Source organism: Neophocaena asiaeorientalis, unplaced genomic scaffold, assembly GCF_003031525.2.
Source record: "Neophocaena asiaeorientalis asiaeorientalis breed wild unplaced genomic scaffold, Neophocaena_asiaeorientalis_V1.1 scaffold43, whole genome shotgun sequence".
NCBI classification, from domain to species: Eukaryota; Metazoa; Chordata; class Mammalia; order Artiodactyla; family Phocoenidae; genus Neophocaena; species Neophocaena asiaeorientalis.
This window is the reverse complement of record NW_020173674.1, coordinates 1162294-1180704: the sequence shown is the minus strand read 5'-3', so window position 1 is coordinate 1180704 and position 18411 is coordinate 1162294.

Here is an 18411-nt window from a genome sequence, read left to right as displayed (position 1 = left end):
CAACCACTGCGCCACCAGGGAAGCCCCTAAGGTTCTATTTCTTGATGGTGGTGGTGGGTACACAAGTATATGCTTTATAAAAGATGGTACAACTATGCCTTATGAAGTTTTCTGTATGATATATATATTTATTTATAAGTATACATAATTTTTTTTCTGTATAAATATTTATACGTATATATGTGTTTATACAAATGTATATTTATAGCAGTATTATTCATAAACGTCATCAGTGGGAAATAAATGTCTATTAACATATATTTTCATATACATATGAAAATAAAAAGGGTAAATGTGCACAGTTCTGTTTGGACTCAAGCAATTCCCCTGGGGAGTTTATCCTTGTATTTATTCATAAATAACCGCAATGCACAGAATAGAGTGTCTCCGGAAGGAAGATGCTAGCGGGAAGCGAAACAGGTGAGCAGGAGATGGTTCATTTTTACTGTGAATGAAAACACATACAGAGAAGTAAGAGGGGCACCCAGCTGGGGAGTGTTGGGGAGGAGGGGGGCCAGCTCCAAGGTGGGTGAGGAAGGGACCACGTGGGGGGTTGAGAAGGGCGTCTTCATGCGGAGGGACAGTAGTGATGACGGGAGGTTGGTGACAGACAAGGGAGCTGGTCAGATTAGCAAATATATCACAGCGGACCGGAGTCAGGTGTTGGTGAGGAGGGTGGGAAATGTGGAAAGGGATAAAATGGGGGTGCACCCGGGGTGCTCGGTGGCATTGGAGGAGGATGTGTGTCCTCTGGCTCTCTCCGCTGAGAGGGTCTGCAACATCCCAGTAGCAAAAGCTCATCCAGTGCCCAGTGACACTTCACCACCTACAACAGGGGTCCCCAACCCCCGGGCCACAGACCGGTACCAGTCCGTGGCCTGTTAGGAGCCAGGCCGCACGGCAGGCGAGCGAGCGAAGCTCCATGTGTACTTACAGCCGCTCCCCATCGCTCACATCACCGCCTGAGCTCCGCCTCCTGTCAGATCAGCGGCGGCGTTCGATTCTCACAGGAGCGCGAGCCCTACTGTGAACTGCGCATGCGAGGGATCCAGGTTGCGCGCTCCTTGTGAGAACCGGCTGAGGTGCTGATGCTGGCGCTGGGGAGCGGCTGCAGATACAGATCATCATCAGCAGAGAGGTGTGGCCGCACAGAGACCGTAATAAGTCCACTGCTTGCAGACTCCCATCGAAACCCTATCAGCGAGCGGCAAGTGAAAACCAGCTCAGGGCTCCCGCTGATTCTGCATTGTGGTGAGCTGTGTAATTATTTCATTACCTATCCCAATGTAATAATAATAGAGATAAAGTACACTATAAGTGTAATGTGCTCGAATCATCCCGAAAACACCTCCACCCCCAGCCTGTGGAAAAATTTGTCTGCCACGAAACCAGTCCCTGGTGCCGAAAAGGTTGGGGACCGCTGACCTACAAGACCCAGGGCTCCCTGGGAAACGGCTGATTCCAGGGAACGCCCAGGGCTGACCTGGACCAGCTTGCGCCAGGAAGCAAGAAGGGCTAAAGGATTGAGGAGGATGTGTCCAAAGTGTGCAGGACCCCCTCCCAAATCCAGGACAATTTGAGGATCAAAGTAGACAATATTAGTAACAATTATAATCCTTTGAATAAAATAGGAAACCATGAGTCCGTACTGAGATTAGTAAATAAATCAGCTGGAGGTTCAATGGACACTGGGATCTTTGGTTTCAAAGAACCATCCTGAAGAATAATTATAATTACAGAGGGAGAACTGAGTAATGTCACGGGTGGAGAACTCTGCAGGTCCTACTCCATCTAATGACCCGGTGGACATCATTGGGAAGGGGATCTATCAGAATTCCGAGAGGATGCACGAGGAACAGCCTAACTCAGCCTCACTCGTGTGTATCCCTCCTGCTGTGGACTGTCTGTGCCTGTGCCTTCCAAATTCAAATGCCCCAACGTGATGAGAGTCAGGTGAGGTCCCGAGGGTGGGACCCCGTGGGGGACTAGTGCCCTTATGAGAAAAGGAAGAGAGCAGGGCCCCCTCTCCTCCATGTGAGGACACAGTGGGACAGGGTCTCATCAGGAGCCAAACTGGCGGCACCTTGATCCCAGACCACCAGCCTCCAGAACCGTGAGAATAATTGTCCGCTGTTTGAGCTGCCCGGTCTGCAGTGTTCTTCTTCTGCAGCCTGGAAAGAAAACCTGCACTTGTCCTGTGAGTCCCCTTTGCTTTCATACGATTCCCACACTCACAACACTCCTGACATGGGACATGTGGGCGTTTTTCCCACGTGAAGCAATCGCGTGGCACCGGCTGGGGTTCCGACACTTTAACTCACTTCTGACACTGTCTACACAGAGACAGCACCGATCCCACGGATGAAGGGCTCGGTCCCGCAAGACTGTCCCACTTCAGACACCCACGGCAAACTCCAGGTGTCGTCTCTGCCTCTGACCGACTGGCTACAAATCAGAGGTTCCCATGAACCCCCTCCTTGGGTTTGGTTAGTTTGCTAGAGCAGCTCCCATCGTAACCCAAGAAACCAGTTTTCTGCTTACCAGTTTATTATGAAAGGGTGTGATAAAGGATACAGGCCAACCTCCTCATGGAGGGCTGCGCGAGGCAAGGTGTGGGGAAGAGTCGTGGCGCTCCCATGCCCTCTGTGCGTGCACCTCCCAACGAGCACCTCCACCTGTTCACCAACCCAGCAGCTCTCCAAACCTCATACTTCTGGGATTTTAGGGAGGCTTCACCACATGGCATGATCAATCATTAACTCAGTCTCCAGACTGCTCCCCTCTTAAAATTCCAAGCTTCTAATCACTGCTTGGTCTTTTGGTGACCAGCGCCACCCAGAAGCCCACCCAGAGTCACCTGTTACAACAAAGGACACTCCTATCGCCCCCAGGAAATCCCAAGGGATTTAGAAGCTTGGTAATGGGGTCAAAACCACATGTTAGAACAAAAGAAGCTCCTGGGCTTGTATCTCTTAGGAAATCACAAGGGCTTTAGAAGCTCTGGGCCAGCCCCAGCTGACTGAAACACCGCCAGAAACACATAACCAAGCACCAGGCAGACCCAGATTGAGGGACATTAAAAATGTAGCTGTCCTGTGACCTTCAGAAGTATCAAGGTCATGGGAGTAACAGAAGACTGAGGAGCCGGGAGAACGAAGGAACAGATACAAATATTCACACTTTGCAGCTTGCCTTGTCAACCTCTGAACATGATCTTTGATAAACCTAAGTTATTATTTTTCAAGTCCCGTTTATCATTTTTTTCTTGTAGGATTAATGTTTTTGTCACTGTGATGAACGTCCTGCCGATTTTTAACTTTTTCTTCACTCCAAAGTCCTGAAGTTTTTCTCTTTGTTTTGCTGTAATAGCTTCTTGTTCTTCTTTTGCTTGTGGGTCTGGGATCCGTCTTGAATTAATCTCTGTGGACAGTGTGAGGCTGGGGTCATGGGACTCCCTGGAGATCCTCCCCTGACGCCCTTGCATCAGGGGCAAAGGGAGCATTTCTTCCCATACAGAAAGAATGTCCTTTTTTCTGGCTACATTTAAGGTTCTGGTTTTCAGCAGTTTGACCCTGAGGCTCTGGCTGTCAGAGGTGCTGCCGCTGTGACTCTAAATTCGTGGTCCTGGGTTCCCTCTTGGGTCTCGACACTGTGGTTTGAGGTCTTTCATCCGTTTTGGAAAAGACCCACCGCCTCCTCTCCATCTCGCCTCTGCCCCAGTCTCACTCCCCTCTGTTCTGGGACTTCAATCTCGTGCATGTTAAACATCGGATTTCTTCCCAATTCTACAGTCTGCTCTTTTCTGACTTTTACATTTTTCTCTCGGTGCCTTGTTTTTCTATATTCTATTCACCTTTTTGGAATTCACGAACTCTGTCTTCTGTTGTGTCCAGGCTGGGATTCAGCACATATGATGCATTTTTTTTGTTTCAGTTATAGTATTTTCAGTTCAAGAAGGTTTATTGGATTTTTTGTAGATTCCAGCTTTCTGGGGAGATTCTTTGTCTTCTCGTCCATTTTGTCATCTCCTCCTCTGTTCTCTCTCACATGTTTACAGCAGTTGTTTTAACACGTGTCTGCGATCCCACCTAGTTCATTCCCAGTGCCCTGGCTTCAGTGCCTGGCCCATCATCGCTTGATTTTGGGGCGCCTTTGCTCTTTGTTTTTTTTTTTTAATATATTTATTTATATTTGGCTGTGTTGGGTCTTCGTTGCTGCACATGGGCTTTCTTTTGCTAGTTGCAGCGAGCAGGGGCTACTCTTCGTTGCAGTGTGAAGGCTTCTCATTGCGGTGGCTTCTCTTGCTGTGGAGCACAGGCTCCAGGCACGTGAGCTTCAGTAGTTGTGGCACGCAGACTCAGTAGTCGTGGCTCGCGGGCTCTAGAGCACAGGCTCAGTAGCTGTGGCGCACGGGCTTAGCTGCTCTGAGGCATGTGGGATCTTCCCGGACCAGGGCTCGAACCTGTGTCCCCTGCAATGGCAGGCAGACTCTTAACCACTGCGCCACCAGGGAAGCCTCCGACTCCATAGTTTTCTGTGTAGAGGTCTTACACAGAATTTCTTAGATTTATTTCCAGACCATTGATTTTTGTTGTATATGTTACAGTTTGAAATCGTTTCTTTTCTAAATGTTTATTGCTGATGTAAAGAAATGCAGTTGACTTTTGTTTTTTGTGTTTTTGTTTTTGCAATTAACTTTTAAAGACAGATGGGCGTCCTTTTACCATAAGTGTTTTTATTTTCATGATATTTTTGTTAAGTTCTGGATTTTCCACATACACAATCATAGCATGTGATCATTTGAATAATTACCGGTTTAATTCTTCCTTTCTAATCCGCATACATTTTATTTGTTTTTCTTGACTTAACTACATTTTTCTGGGACTTCAGTTACAATGTGAAATAGGGGCTCTGAGGGCAGGATTTCCTTCTGTAATCCTCATCTCAAAGATAAATCTTTCCGGCTGTATAATTTTGGATGACATTTGCTCTCAGTATTTGTAGAAATCTTTCATTAGTTTAAGGAGCTTCCCTGGGATTCATAATATGCTAATATTGACATTTTGGCCATAATGCCATAAATATGAACAACTTTGCCCTCTGCCAAAGCATATTTTTTAGAATAACCGAGCCAACAGGAAAGTGGATTCTGGGGGCAGACAACTCAAAACCTATGCGGCCTTGTGACCCGAGCAAAGACCGAACAACACGAAGCCCAGTGCCCACCGTCACTGTCACCCAGCACCTCAGCTGCTTATCCCCTGGAAGCCGTCAGCTCTGGCCCAGTATACTTAGTTCCACAGCTGGGTCCTTAAAGGCGTTCACTCCAGAGCTCACCAAATTCTAACACCTGGTCCAAAGCACAGGCGTTTTCAGCCTTTTTTCAACACGGGGGAAAGCGTCTTCCCAGAGTTTTCATTGTGCTTTGGCTCCTCCAGAGAGGTTAGCACTGTGGACGCTGCCCTGGCTCTCGGCAGTCAGCTCCTGTGTTAGGAGAATCTCCTCCAGGGCTGTCAGCTTTTCCTTCAGGCCTTCATATTTCCCGAGACTTCCTCTATGACTGTGAAAATGAGACGAGCTGGGATCTGGGACCATTTGCTGCCGTGCTTGCACCTGGACAAATGTCTCCTTGAGCGACAGAATACAAAGAAACTCTAAGAGACCAAAAATAACTGCGTGCCTGTACAGCTGGGGCATATTCTGGACAACAAGACACAAAAAGACCAAAGGCCCCAACTGCCACTTCTGAAGAGCCCGGAGCAGAAGCAGGGTTCTGCGCATGCCCCCTGCACACAACACCACCAAAAGACTGGGCGAACCCCCTAAGTCACCCCTCCAGCCCGACCCCAGGGCACACCCCTAACCGCCTCCCATATGAGGAGCCAGCTTGCCCCACCTAGGGGAGTGAGCCAGCAAGGGAAGCTGTTACTTGTTTTCTCTCCCCACTGCTGCAGCAGGGACCCCAGTACAGCCTTGCCTGAATTTCTTGCCTGGCCTCTGATCAATTTCTATTGATTAAGGAGGCCAAGAACCTTGGTCAGTAACAGAAATGCCCACCTCAATCATTTAAAATCGTTACTATGCTGGGGAAAATGGGTCTAAATAAGCATTCTTCTTTTTTTTTTTTAACATCTTTATTGGGGTATAATTGCTTTACAATGGTGTGTTGGTTTCTGCTGTATAACAAAGTGAATCAGTTATACATACACATATGTCCCCATATCTCCTCCCTCTTGCGTCTCCCTCCCTCCCACCCTCCAGGCGGTCACAAAGCACCGAGCTCATCTCCCTGTGCCATGCGGCTTTTAAACAGGCACTATTCTTGTGCCACACTGACATTTCTTTATTTACTAATTGCTTTTGAGCTGATTTGCATTTTATGAACCCACATTGTAACAGAAATGGCTCAAATTTATGACATTGATATTGAATGTTATTGAGTAATGTTTCTCCTTTGATGTTTTTTTGGCTGCGTTGGGTCTTCGTTGCTGTGCACGGGTTTTCTCTAGTTGTGGCGAGCGGGGGCTACTCTTCGTTGCAGTGCGTGGGTTTCTCATTGCGGTGGCTTCTCTTGTTGCGGAGCACAGGCTCTAGGAGTGCAGGCTCCAATAGTTGCGGCACGTGGGCTCAATAGTTGCGGCTCGCGGGCTCTACAGCACAGGCTCAGTAGTTGTGGCGGACGGGCTTAGTTGCTCCGCGGCACGTGGGATCTTCCCGGACCAGGGTTCAAACCCGTGTCCCCTGCATCGGCAGGCGGATTCTTAACCACTGCACCACCAGAGAAGCCCTCTCCTTTGACTTGATTATGTGATTTTCCTCCTTTAATACCTTAATGTTGCAAATTACTTTATTTGATGTTTCCCGCCAATAGTAAAGCAGCCTTGCCTACCTGGAATAAATCTAAGATGTCCATTCTGTGTTATTACTTTAAAACGCTGCTTTGCTTGCCGTGATTTTTTTCCCTTGCCTTTATGTTCAGGAGGGTGACAGACTTGCAAGTTCTCCTTCTCCACCATCCTTATTAGGTTTGGGTGGCAAAGTTCTGTTAGTCTTGAATTATTTCAAGGGTTTTTTTATTTGTGTCGTCTTTGTGGCATGGCAGCTGGTGAAGCCACATGGCCCTAGAGTTTTTTAAGTAGGAAGGCTTCCTTTCAATTCCTTTAATAGTTACTATTTTATTTGTTGTCTTATTTATTTGTTCCTATCTCCAGTATCTCACACTAAATGCTTAACTTGTTAATTTTAGTTTCGAATTTTTTTACTGAAGTATAGTTGATTTGCAATGTCGTGCCAAGCAAAGTGATTCACTTACATATATACTTCTTTTTCAAATTCTTTTCCATTATAGGCTATTATAAGTACTGAATATAGTTCCCGGTGCTATACAGTAGGTCCTGTTTATCTATTTTACATACAGTAACGTGTATCTGTAATCTCAAGCTCCTAATTAATCCCTCTCCCCCTTTCCCCTTTGGTAGCCATAAGTTCGTTTCTGTGTCTGTGTTAACTTGTTCATTTTTATCTTTCCTCGTTTCTCTTTTTAATTATTATTATTTTATCTTTTCTCGTTTTCAAATACAGATGTAACCACTGTTCGGTTTATGACGCTTTGCCATAAAGGCTATGGAGAGTGTGTACGACCTTTAGAACAACCTTTTCTTTTCACTCAGTGTAGTGACCTTCTTCTTCCCCAAATATGCTAAATAAATAAATATGAGAAGCGATATTTCGTCATTACGGTTTCAGATGAAGACACTTATTTTTTAACTCTCACACACAGTGTTAATCAGAGAATATTACCATACAATTTGAAGTGTGTACCACATTTGGATGAACCCACGATGTTTTGTTTTGGGCACAAATCACCAGGCAGGAGGGAGGTACAGGGTAGGGTGCAGGCTCTATACCTCTCGCGTCTATTATATACGTGTTCAAAGATGTTCTCATGTTTAGTTCCTATTTTGTCCTTCAGCTGTCTTCCTGGGCTATCATTTTATTTATTTATTTATTTATGCGATACGCTTCCGTCTCGCTGTTGTGGCCTCTCCCGCTGCGGAGCACAGGCTCCGGACGCACAGGCTCAGCGGCCATGGCTCACGGGCCCAGCCGCTCCGCGTCATGTGGGATCTTCCCGGACCGGGGTACGAACCCGCGTCCCCTGCCTCGGCAGGCGGACTCTCAACCACTGCGCCACCAGGGAAGCCCCCTCATTTTATTTTTAATAGCAGTTTGAGTGCAGGATAACTGTGACAAATTGGTTGAAACATTGCTGAAGAAAACGGTGCAGAAAAAATACAGGAAACCATGAACCTTGTCACATTTCATGCACAAACTGAATTCATTTCCAGTTGTCTTCATTGTTCAATTAAACCAAGTTTCCTAAAGTAGTTTTGGTATCTTGGGTGATGATACCACACCCAAACACATCATAGTTTTTCACATTAAAGTTAATGGAAATATCTTGTCTACTGATTTTGCACGAGTGGCAGAATTTTCAGGAAAAAATGCCTTGGGTCAGGTACCCTTGCATTTAAATCATACTATTTTTTCTTTCGTTGCTTTACTGATCTCCTTGTCTTGTTTTCATTTTATTTCATTGAACCATTTGAAATTGCTGCTTTCATGGTAAAAACAGCTAAATATTAGCGATTTCCTACTTTCAGCCTACGAATGGATTAGTGACACTATTAGCTTCAGATAAAAATACTTCCCCTATAACATTGTATCTTAACCACCATAGTATGTTTATAATACGTTTCTCAATATCCTATCAGTTGAATATTCTAATTAAATTTCTTTCATGGAGTTCTAGCATAATTGAACTGTGGGCAGAGAATATTCTGTATATGATTTCAACCTTTGGAAGTGTTTACATACTTACTTTATGGTCACTCTTTTGTTAATGTATCATATGTCCTTGAAAAAATACTTATTTTACTGTGTCGGTGTCCGGCTCTTTATATGACTTCTAGGTAAAATTTCTTCATTGTGATGTCAAATCCTGTGTATACTTGTTGGCTTCCTTTGGGGGACTGTAATTGATCAAAGGCCCCAGCAGCTGTGCTCTGAAATCCAACACCCCATTTGCCCTGAAGCTACAGGCTGCCTTCGGCCATGACTGGGATTCCCAGGCAGGCTAGGTCCTGGGAGGCCTGGCTCTCCTCCCACAGGAGAAGGCGGCAGAAGGGTTCCCCCAAGGCCTTGCCCAACCTAGTCCAGTTGGGACACATGGGGCCCAAGGCAGGAAAGACACTGCATACCTACAGAATCTCAAGAACCAGCTGGCAGGTCCTGGCAGGAGCCAGGGGAGTGCCCTTGGGATTGGACTTTTTTTTTCCCCATTAACAAAAAGTTGAGGTATAAGTAAGATGCAGTAAAATTCACAGTTCTTTGAATTTTGACAAACGTATCGTCATATAACCTCCACCAAGATCAAGATATAGAACAGTTCCACCATCGCAGTAAAATTCCCCCATGCGATTTTGCAGTCAAACTCTCTCTTCAGCCGCCGAGCCCTGGCAACCACTGATCTTTTTTCTGTTCCCATGATATTGCTATTTCCAGAATGCCACATACATGGAATCACACAACATGTATGCTTTCAAGTCTACCTTCTTTCAGTGGTAATGACGCACCTGAGATTCATTCACACTGTTCCACGTACGGGAGTTTGCTTCTTTGTGTTAAGCCGTGTTCCAATATGGAGATATACCCATTTGCCCAGTCCCAAGATGAGGGTCAGTTTAGGCTGTTTCTGGCTTTTCATGATTACAAAAAAACACTTAGGGAATTCCCTGGTGATCCAGTGGTTAGCGCTCGGCACTTTCATCGCTGGGGCCCAGGTTCAATCCCTGGATGGGGAACTAAGATCCCACAAGCCGCGTGGCCAGGTAAACCAAAAAGCAAAAACATTTACCTACAGGTTTCTGTGTGAACACAGATTTTTTATTTCACTTGAGTAGATGACTTTGAGTAGAATTGCTGAGTTGTATGGTAAGTTCATGCTTAATTTATAAGAAATCACCGGGGACTTCCCTGGTGGCGCAGTGGTTAAGAATCCGCCTGTCAATGCAGGGACACGGGTTCGAGCCCTGGTCCGGGAAGATCCCACATGCCGCGGAGCAACTAAGCCTGTGCGCCACAACTACTGAGCCTGCGCTCTAGAGCCCGCGAGCCACAACTACTGAGCCCACGTGCCACAACTACTGAAGCCCACACACCTAGAGCCCGTGCTCCACAACAAGAGAAGCCACCGCAATGAGAAGCCCGCACACCGCAAGGAAGAATAGCCCCCACTTGCTGCAAGTAGAGAAAGCCTGTGCGTAGCAACAAAGACCCAACACAGCCAAAAATAAATTAATTAATTTAAAAAAAGAAAAAGAAACCACCAAACTCACTCCCCAAGGGCCTGCCCCATTGTGCATTACAACCAGTAGTGTATAAGCTTCCGTTGCTACCATTTTTGTCAGCACCTGAGATGCTGACAAATATTTTTTTTATTCTAGCCACTCTGAAAAGTACGTAGTGTTATCTCACTGAGGTTTTAATTTGCATTTCCCTGATGATGTGTGATGTGGAGCATCTTTTCATGTGCTTACTTGCTGTCTGTATATATCCTTTGGTGAAGTGTCTGTTTCAATCTTTTGTCCATTTTTGATATTTAGCTCTTTTCTCAGCTTTGAGAATTCTTGATACATTCGGGATACTAGTCATTGATCAGACATGTGCGTTCAAATATTTTCTTCCCATCCTTGGATTATCTTCTCATTTATTCTCTTAACAATGACTTTCTGTATACAGAATCTCTTAATTTTGAGGGAATCCAACTTATCAATTTTTTTTTCTTTTACTGCTGTCATATCTAAGACATTTTTGCCCAACCCAAAGTCACAAAGATTTTCGCTTATATCTTACATTTAGATCTAAGATTCATTTGGAAGTAATTGCTGTATAAGTATGAATCAAGTTCCCTGTTTTGGTGAGGGCATCCAGTCGTTCCATCTGCTGAGAAGATAAGTAAGATTAGTTGTCCACTTGTATGTGGGTCTATTTCTAGGCTCTCTACTTCTTTTCCCTGATTTATTTATCAATCTCACGGTTTCTCAGCCTTGACACCATTATCATTTTGGGCCAGACAATTCTTTGTCGTGGGGGCTCCCTGTGCATTGTAAAGTGTTAGCAGCATCCTTGCTTCAGACCACTGGGTGCCAAAGACCCGTAACCCCACCCACACCCCCGTGTAACAACCAAAAACATCTTGAGACATTGCTGTCTTCATTTTCTAGGGCCGGCATAACAAAGGCCCACAGACCAGGGGGCTTAAACAGCAGACAGTCACTGTCTCCAGTCCTGGAGGCTGGAATCCAAGATTCAGGTGTGGGCAGGGTTGGTCCCTCCTGAGGCCTCTCTCCTCGGCGTGTAGACGGCCGTCTCCTCCCTGTGTCCCTGTGTCCTCACAGGGTCGTCCCTCTGTGTGTGTCTGTGTCCTGACCTCCTCTTCTTACAAGGACACCAGTCCTGTGGGGTTAGGGCCCACCCTAGTGACCTCATTTTACCTTCATTTCCTCTTTAAAGGCCCCACCTCCTAACGCAGCCACATTCTGGGGTACTGGGGGTCAGGACTCTAGCACAGGGATTTGGGACACAGTTCAGCCAAATGCAAACGTCCCTCGTGAAAACGTCATGCCCAGCAGAGAACCACAGGGTTATCGTGATTTCTGTAGATTTATAATAAGCCTTGAAGTCAGGTGGTATAAGTCCTCTTCTTCTCCTAAGTTGTTTTGTTTAATCCAGGTCTTTTTCATTTCTGTGTATATTTTAGTATTTCCTTCCTCTTCAATTTTCTGGAAGTATCTGTGTAGAATTCATACTATTTCTTTTCTGTGTGTTTGGTAGAATTCACCCATGAAGCCATCTGGGCCTGGAGTTTTCTTTGTGGGAAGTTTTTTGTTTTGATTCGTTTTGTTTTATTTTGAAGCCAAAATTTAACTTCTTTAATAAATACAAAGTTATTTAATTCTCTATTTCTTCTTGAGTGAGCTGTGGAAGGTTGTGTAATTCATAGATTTTGTCCATTTTATCTAAACTATCAAATGTTTTGACATAAAGCTGCTCATATTATCCCCTTCCGGTTCTTTTAACATCTGTGGAATATGTAGTGATTATGGTTTTGTCATGTGTGATCCTGGTAATTTCTGTCTTCTCTCTTTTTCTTGTCAGTCTGGCTAAGTGTTTGTCAATTCTTTTTTTTTTTTTTTTTTTTTTTTTTTTAGCCACCAGGGAAGACCCCAAGTGTTTGTCAATTCTGTTCCTCTTCTCAAAGAACCATCTTTTGTTCTCATTGATTTTCCCTATTGCTTTTCTATTTTCTCTTTCACTGATTTCCACTATGATCTTTTACATTTTTCTTCTGTTTTTAACTCCTTCTTTCTCTAATTACTTAAGGTGGACCCTGAGGTCCTTCACTGAGAACTTCTTTTCTAATATGGACATTACCGTTCTAAATTGTGAAAACACAAATTCAAAAAGTGACATGCTTCACTTTCTTTCTTTGGAAATAATTTCTAATTTACCTTCCAACTTCCCTTTTGATCTGTGGATTGTTTAGCAGTTTGGTATTTTGTTTCCAAATACATGGGTATCGTAAAGATTTCTTTCTACTATTAATATCTAATTTAATTCCATCTGGTCAGATAACATACTTTGTATGACTTGAAACGTTAAAAATTGGTTGACACTTGTGTTCTGGCCCAGAAAGTGGTCTTGGTTTGTCAACGGTCCATGTGTACTTAAAACGAATGTGTATGTGTCACGGGTGCCCTTGGACCCTAAGTCTTCTACATCCTTGCTTAGCTTCTGTCCATGTCCTCTCAGTCACCAAGGGAAGATGCTGAGTGCAGGACTGATTATTCTCTGCTGCTGGGACAGGTGTCTGAGATTTGTTCTGACCCCAGGAAGGTTCGTAACAGCTGCCTCTCTTTCTGGATCTCTTACCCTATGTCTCTAAAGAATCCATCAGTCTCCTCCCAGTCTCCTCCCACGGGTCCTGAGAGCGCCCTTGGGCTTGACTACACTCTGCTGTGAAAGAAGTCAGTTCCTTCGCAGGAGGATGGGGAGCCCCAGGTTCTACAGCCTGCTTCTCCCCCAGGAAAGCTCTCGGAGCCACAGTTCCGATGCTGGGGGCAGGAACCAGGGCTCGCAGCGTCTCACCCCCACTTTAGAAGATGCGTGATCGGTGGGTTGGGGGACAGCAGCTCCGGGTCTCTGCATGGACCACCCCACCTGCCACAAGCCAGAGCAAGGGAAACAGGGAACCAGCATCCTCAGTGTTCTAAGCCCAACGTGCAGCCTGCTCCCACGAGGGGGTCTGAGCCAGAGCAGGAAGCCCCCACCTCTCAGCCACACTCACTCAGGATTTAGCCCCAAACACAGATCTCTGGGGAGGAGGATGAGAGACGCTGACACGCTGCCCTCCCGGGAAGATAGCCCGGCAGCTGGATGCCGGGAGCGGGGGTCCCTGTGTGCGTGGCTCCCCAGCCTGGGGTGGGCTTCTGCCCTACTGAGCCAGAGCGGGGAGGGAGGACACACACCTTCGTTCAAAGGCCACAGACGCTCATAGCTCTTACCTAGTTCTGGTAGATTCTACGGAATAAATGTTTCTTCAGTGAACTGGCTCAGGGTCATTTCCAGAGAAGGGCTATTTGCAGTTTTTAAAAACCCATTTTCTCCAGCCTCACATTTGAGTGGGTCTGCAGAGCTCCCTTGGCTGTCATGCTGAGAGCAGGATGTCCCTGTGGCTTTATAATGCAGCGAAATTTGTAGAAAGATGATCACGAACCCCGCAAAGGCTAAACACTTGATGAAAAATGGCGCAAGAAAAAAAAACGCCCCTTCCAAAGGGATCCTCCACTTGCTTCTCCTCCACCGACCATCACCCACTGTCAAGCTTTCCCTTCTTCCTTGGCAAGTTTAACAGGATTTTATGACCTTACCCTGCACCAAACTGTAATAAATACATTATTATTTACCTCTAATATATACTTGTTTGTATTACTCAAGGTCACAGAGACTTTCTCCTATGCTTTATTCTAAATGTTATTTTGATTTGTGATTGATCCAGAGTTAATTTTAAAGTATGAGGATTAGGTGAAGGTTCTTTTTTTTTTTTAACTATGGCTATTCAATTGTTCCAACACCATTTGTTGAAAAAGAAATAAAATATTTTATTTGTGGATGTTTAAATAGTGTCTTTGAATTTTGGTGATGTTTGAATTTTTGGTGATTTTAAAAGACTGTCCCTTGTCTAGTTAGTTACCTTTGCACCTTCACAGAAATCAGTTGGTCTTATTTGTATTCACCTATGTCCAGAGGCACTGCTTTTCCACGGAGCTACATGTCTGCCCTCTGCTGACAACACACTGTCCAGACGACAGGAGCCTTCCAATAAGTCTTTTTTTTTTATTGTGGTAAAAGTCACATAATAGGCCAATAAGTCTTCAAGTCAGGGAATACCATGCCTCAAACTTTATTTCTCTTTTTCAAATTTGTTTCAGCAATTTTAATGTTTTTGCCTTTCTAATTTCACAAACAGACAAAATTTCATTTTGTTTCTATCAAAAAATCCTGCTAAGATTTTTAATGGAATCCCATTAAATTTGCAAATGAGTTTGGGGAGAGTTGATGTCTTTGCTGTTTTACTCTTCAATCCATGAGCGCTGTCTCTGTGTTTACTGAGTCTTCCCTGGTTTTCTTCATCAATGCTTTGGCACACAGGTTCCGTATGCGTTTTATTCAACTTATTCCTAAACATTTCATTTTCTGAGGCTATTTTTTAAAAAATAGCCTTGATTTATTTATTTGTTTTAAAATAGCCTTTATTTTTTTTAAATTAATTTATTTATTATTTTTGGCTGTGTTGGGTCTTCGTTTCTGTGCGAGGGCTTTCTCTAGTTGTGGCAAGGGGGGCCGCTCTTCATCGCGGTATGCGGGCCTCTCACTATCGCGGCCTCTCTTGTTGCGGAGCACAGGCTCCAGACGCGCAGGCTCAGTAGTTGTGGCTCACGGGCCTAGTTGCTCCGTGGCATGTGGGATCTTCCTAGACCAGGGTTCGAACCTGTGCCCCCTGCATTGGCAGGCAGATTCTCAACCACTGCGCCACCAGGGAAGCCCTAAAATAGACTTTATTTTTTAGAGCAGTTTTAGGTTCACAGCAAAACTGGGTGGAAAGTGCAGAGATTCCCCATAGACCCTCTCCCCCCATGTGTACCGGCTCCCACGACTGACACCCTCACCGGATGGTGTGTTTGTTACAACTGATGGACCTTCATGCACATGGCACCATGACCCGAGGTCCGTAGTGTACCTTAGGGTTCACTCTTGGTGTTGTATGCTTTGTTTTTGGTTTTGTTTTCTGAAAAAAAAAAAAAAAAAAAAAAGTAGCTTTTAATTGTAACTGACAAAACCACATCCAAGAATGTCTCCAAACAACCGACCAAAAGAAACAGGATAAAATTCTCCTGTTGAAGGAACTAGGTTTTCGCCAGCCCCGGCACTTCTGAGGGTCGAGCCAGGAGCAGCTCATTCCCAAGGATGGTTCTGTCCCCCATGCCAGCTTCTCATCCCAGGAGGAAGATTGAGGGTGGGCGGGGGCCTGTCCCCTCCTTCCAGCATGCGGGGAGCTCTTAGGAAGTCACTGGTGGGGTGCGCCCCCCCCGCCCCCCTCCCCCCGCACTCCTGTCCTGAGGGACGTGAACACCCTCGGGGCACCATCCCCAAAGCCAGGGAACAGAGCGAGGCAGCCCCGGTGCCTCTTGGATTTTCCCCCAAAGCTTCACTCCAGTCTGATTGCTGGTGTTCCCAGTGCCCGGCGTGGGCATGAAACAAAATGTGCATTAGAGAAAAACCTCAAATGCCCCACAATCTCCACAAGGTGAGTCACATAGCAGAAGGAAAAGTGGAACAGTGGCCTTAAGGAAGAGGGACGGTGGCCGGCCCTCAGACGCCACCTGGTTGACAGTGGTGGGACTGCGGCTCTGGTTGGCGGGCTGTTGGGTGGGCGGGCTGCCCTGGTGTGGGGGAACCGGGAGGCGGATGCGGGTGGCCGGCGGGAGGTAGATGACTGACAGGTAGATAGACAGGTGTAGCTGGAGGACGGACCGACAGATAGATACGCAGGTTCACAGATATAGATGGATGAGAGATATGAAGTGTATGTTTTACACATCAATATATTTATGTTAGATTTTAAATATTATACATAACATATATTTTATATATATATTTGAAGGGGATTCCCTGTATTTAATCTTAAAATATATGTTTTATACATAAATATATTTATATATTTTAAATATTATACATAATATGTATTTATATATATATGTATGTATGTGTGTATATATATTTGACGGGGCTTCTTGTATTTAATCTTTAACTCAGTTTCTGTGAAAATCTCTACTTCCCTCTCTCTGTTCTACCACAAAACACACACACCAACTCACATATTTTTATATTTACAATACATATAATTATATATAGTGTCTAAAATATAAATCATATACTTACATATATATTTATATGTATAAAACAGCTGGATTTGATGCGCTAATACTTGGTTGAGTTTGAGGTGATGAACACAGCTCTGTGGTTTTCTTCTTGAAATGTGTTTTGGTATCAGTAGAATGCCGGTCTCCCAAACGAGTTGGGAAGTGCCCTGTCCTCTTATATTTTTTTGGAAACTAGTGTATGAAATTTGCACGACTTCTCCCTTAAAGCTTTTGTCTCATTCACCCGTGACGCCATCTGGAGTGGAGTATTTGCGCGTGTGAGGGCAGGTTTTTTTTCACTACGATTTCAATTTCTTTGATAAATGTAAGACTCTTCAGATGGTCTATTTCTTCCCCAGTGAGCTTGGTGGGTCACCCATCAAGAAACCGGTCCACTTCATCTTAGCTGTTGAAGGTACCTGTGGGCAGAGAGGCAGCTGTGTTGCCGGGTCTACCTGAAACCCTGAGGGATCTGTGGGTAAAGCCCCCGTGCGTGAGCTGTTCCAGTGGTGTTTTCTCTTGGGACCTCCCGGGAGCCTCCGTCCGGTGCGTCTGCTGCTCCTCACTTGTGCTGCCTCTTCCTCGCGTGTGTTGTGGTTTTGTGCCGTGGACTGGGGTCACCCGGACTCCGGCAGGAGCCCTGAAGGCCCGGAAGAGGCCGTGTCCCCTCTGAAGTCTCTCTTTGCCTCGCCTGTCTGTTCCCCATCCAAGGCCGCTCCCCATGACTTTCTCAGCCTGTGGTTTTCTGGACCATAAAATTAATGTCAATTTGAGCTTCCAACTCTGTAAGGGGTGGGGGGGCTGGATTGTCACTTGTCAGGGGAGACATTCTCTTTTTTTTTCTGGCCTCACCTTGTGGCATGTGGAACTTCCCTGACCAGGGATCGAACCGGCACCCTCTGCGGTGGACGCGCAGAGTCCTAACCACTGGACCGCCAGGGAATTCCAGGGGAGACATTCTAATCACCCACTGCTCAGACTCAGGAAGAATGTTTCCTTGCTCCCTCCTTCAGACGATGGGGGGGCTTCCCTGGACCCCCCTCACTGAGGGGATGCAGCCTTTAGGAGGCTCAGCTCTAACCACCCACCATGCGGCCCCACCTCCCACTTAGCTCGTAGAACCAAAGTCCCAGAATGCACGAGGACACGGTGGTACATCCACCCAATGGGATGCGGTGTGGCAGAGCCGTGAGTGGACCCCTGTCACCTGCACAACGTGGGTGGAACCCACTTGGATGGAAAGGACCCTGGAGCAAAAGGACACAAGAGATACACAGTGTGTGAGGGCGTTCGTGTGACCCTTGGCAACAGGACTCATTCGGTTGGAGAAATGAGGAGAGCGGGGCCTCAGGGGCGGCGAGGGACAGCAACTAGAAGCGGGCGTTCCTCTGGTGCCGAATGTTCTATGTCTCGATCTGAGGGCTAGTTGTAGCAGGGTGGTCAGCTTGTGCCGTTACTGAGGTCTATGTGCACGTGTGTCCCCTTTCCTGTGGTTTTCTTTCAGTGCGACGTGTCCCGGGAAGGAGAAACAGCTGCTGGGAGTCTGGGGTCAAGAGTGGTGCAGCCCTGACCACTGCCCTTCACAGCCGTCACCAGGGCCCCTCACTAGTCCTGTGACAGCCGGCCTGGTGTTTATGAGTCAGCTACAGATTGAAAAGGACTTTCCCTCTTTTACCCAATAATTCCATTCCTTTTCAGCCAGAGGAATTTTCCGGGTCATGCACCTTCTCGCGTGTCTGGAGCTGGAAGGCCTCCAAGGATGAATTCAAGGTCAGAAACCACACATCTCATCAGGTGAGAGCCGGCAGGGGCCGCCCCCTCGGACTCCACAGGACTGGCTCCCGGCCAGGTGAGCGCGTGCAGGAGT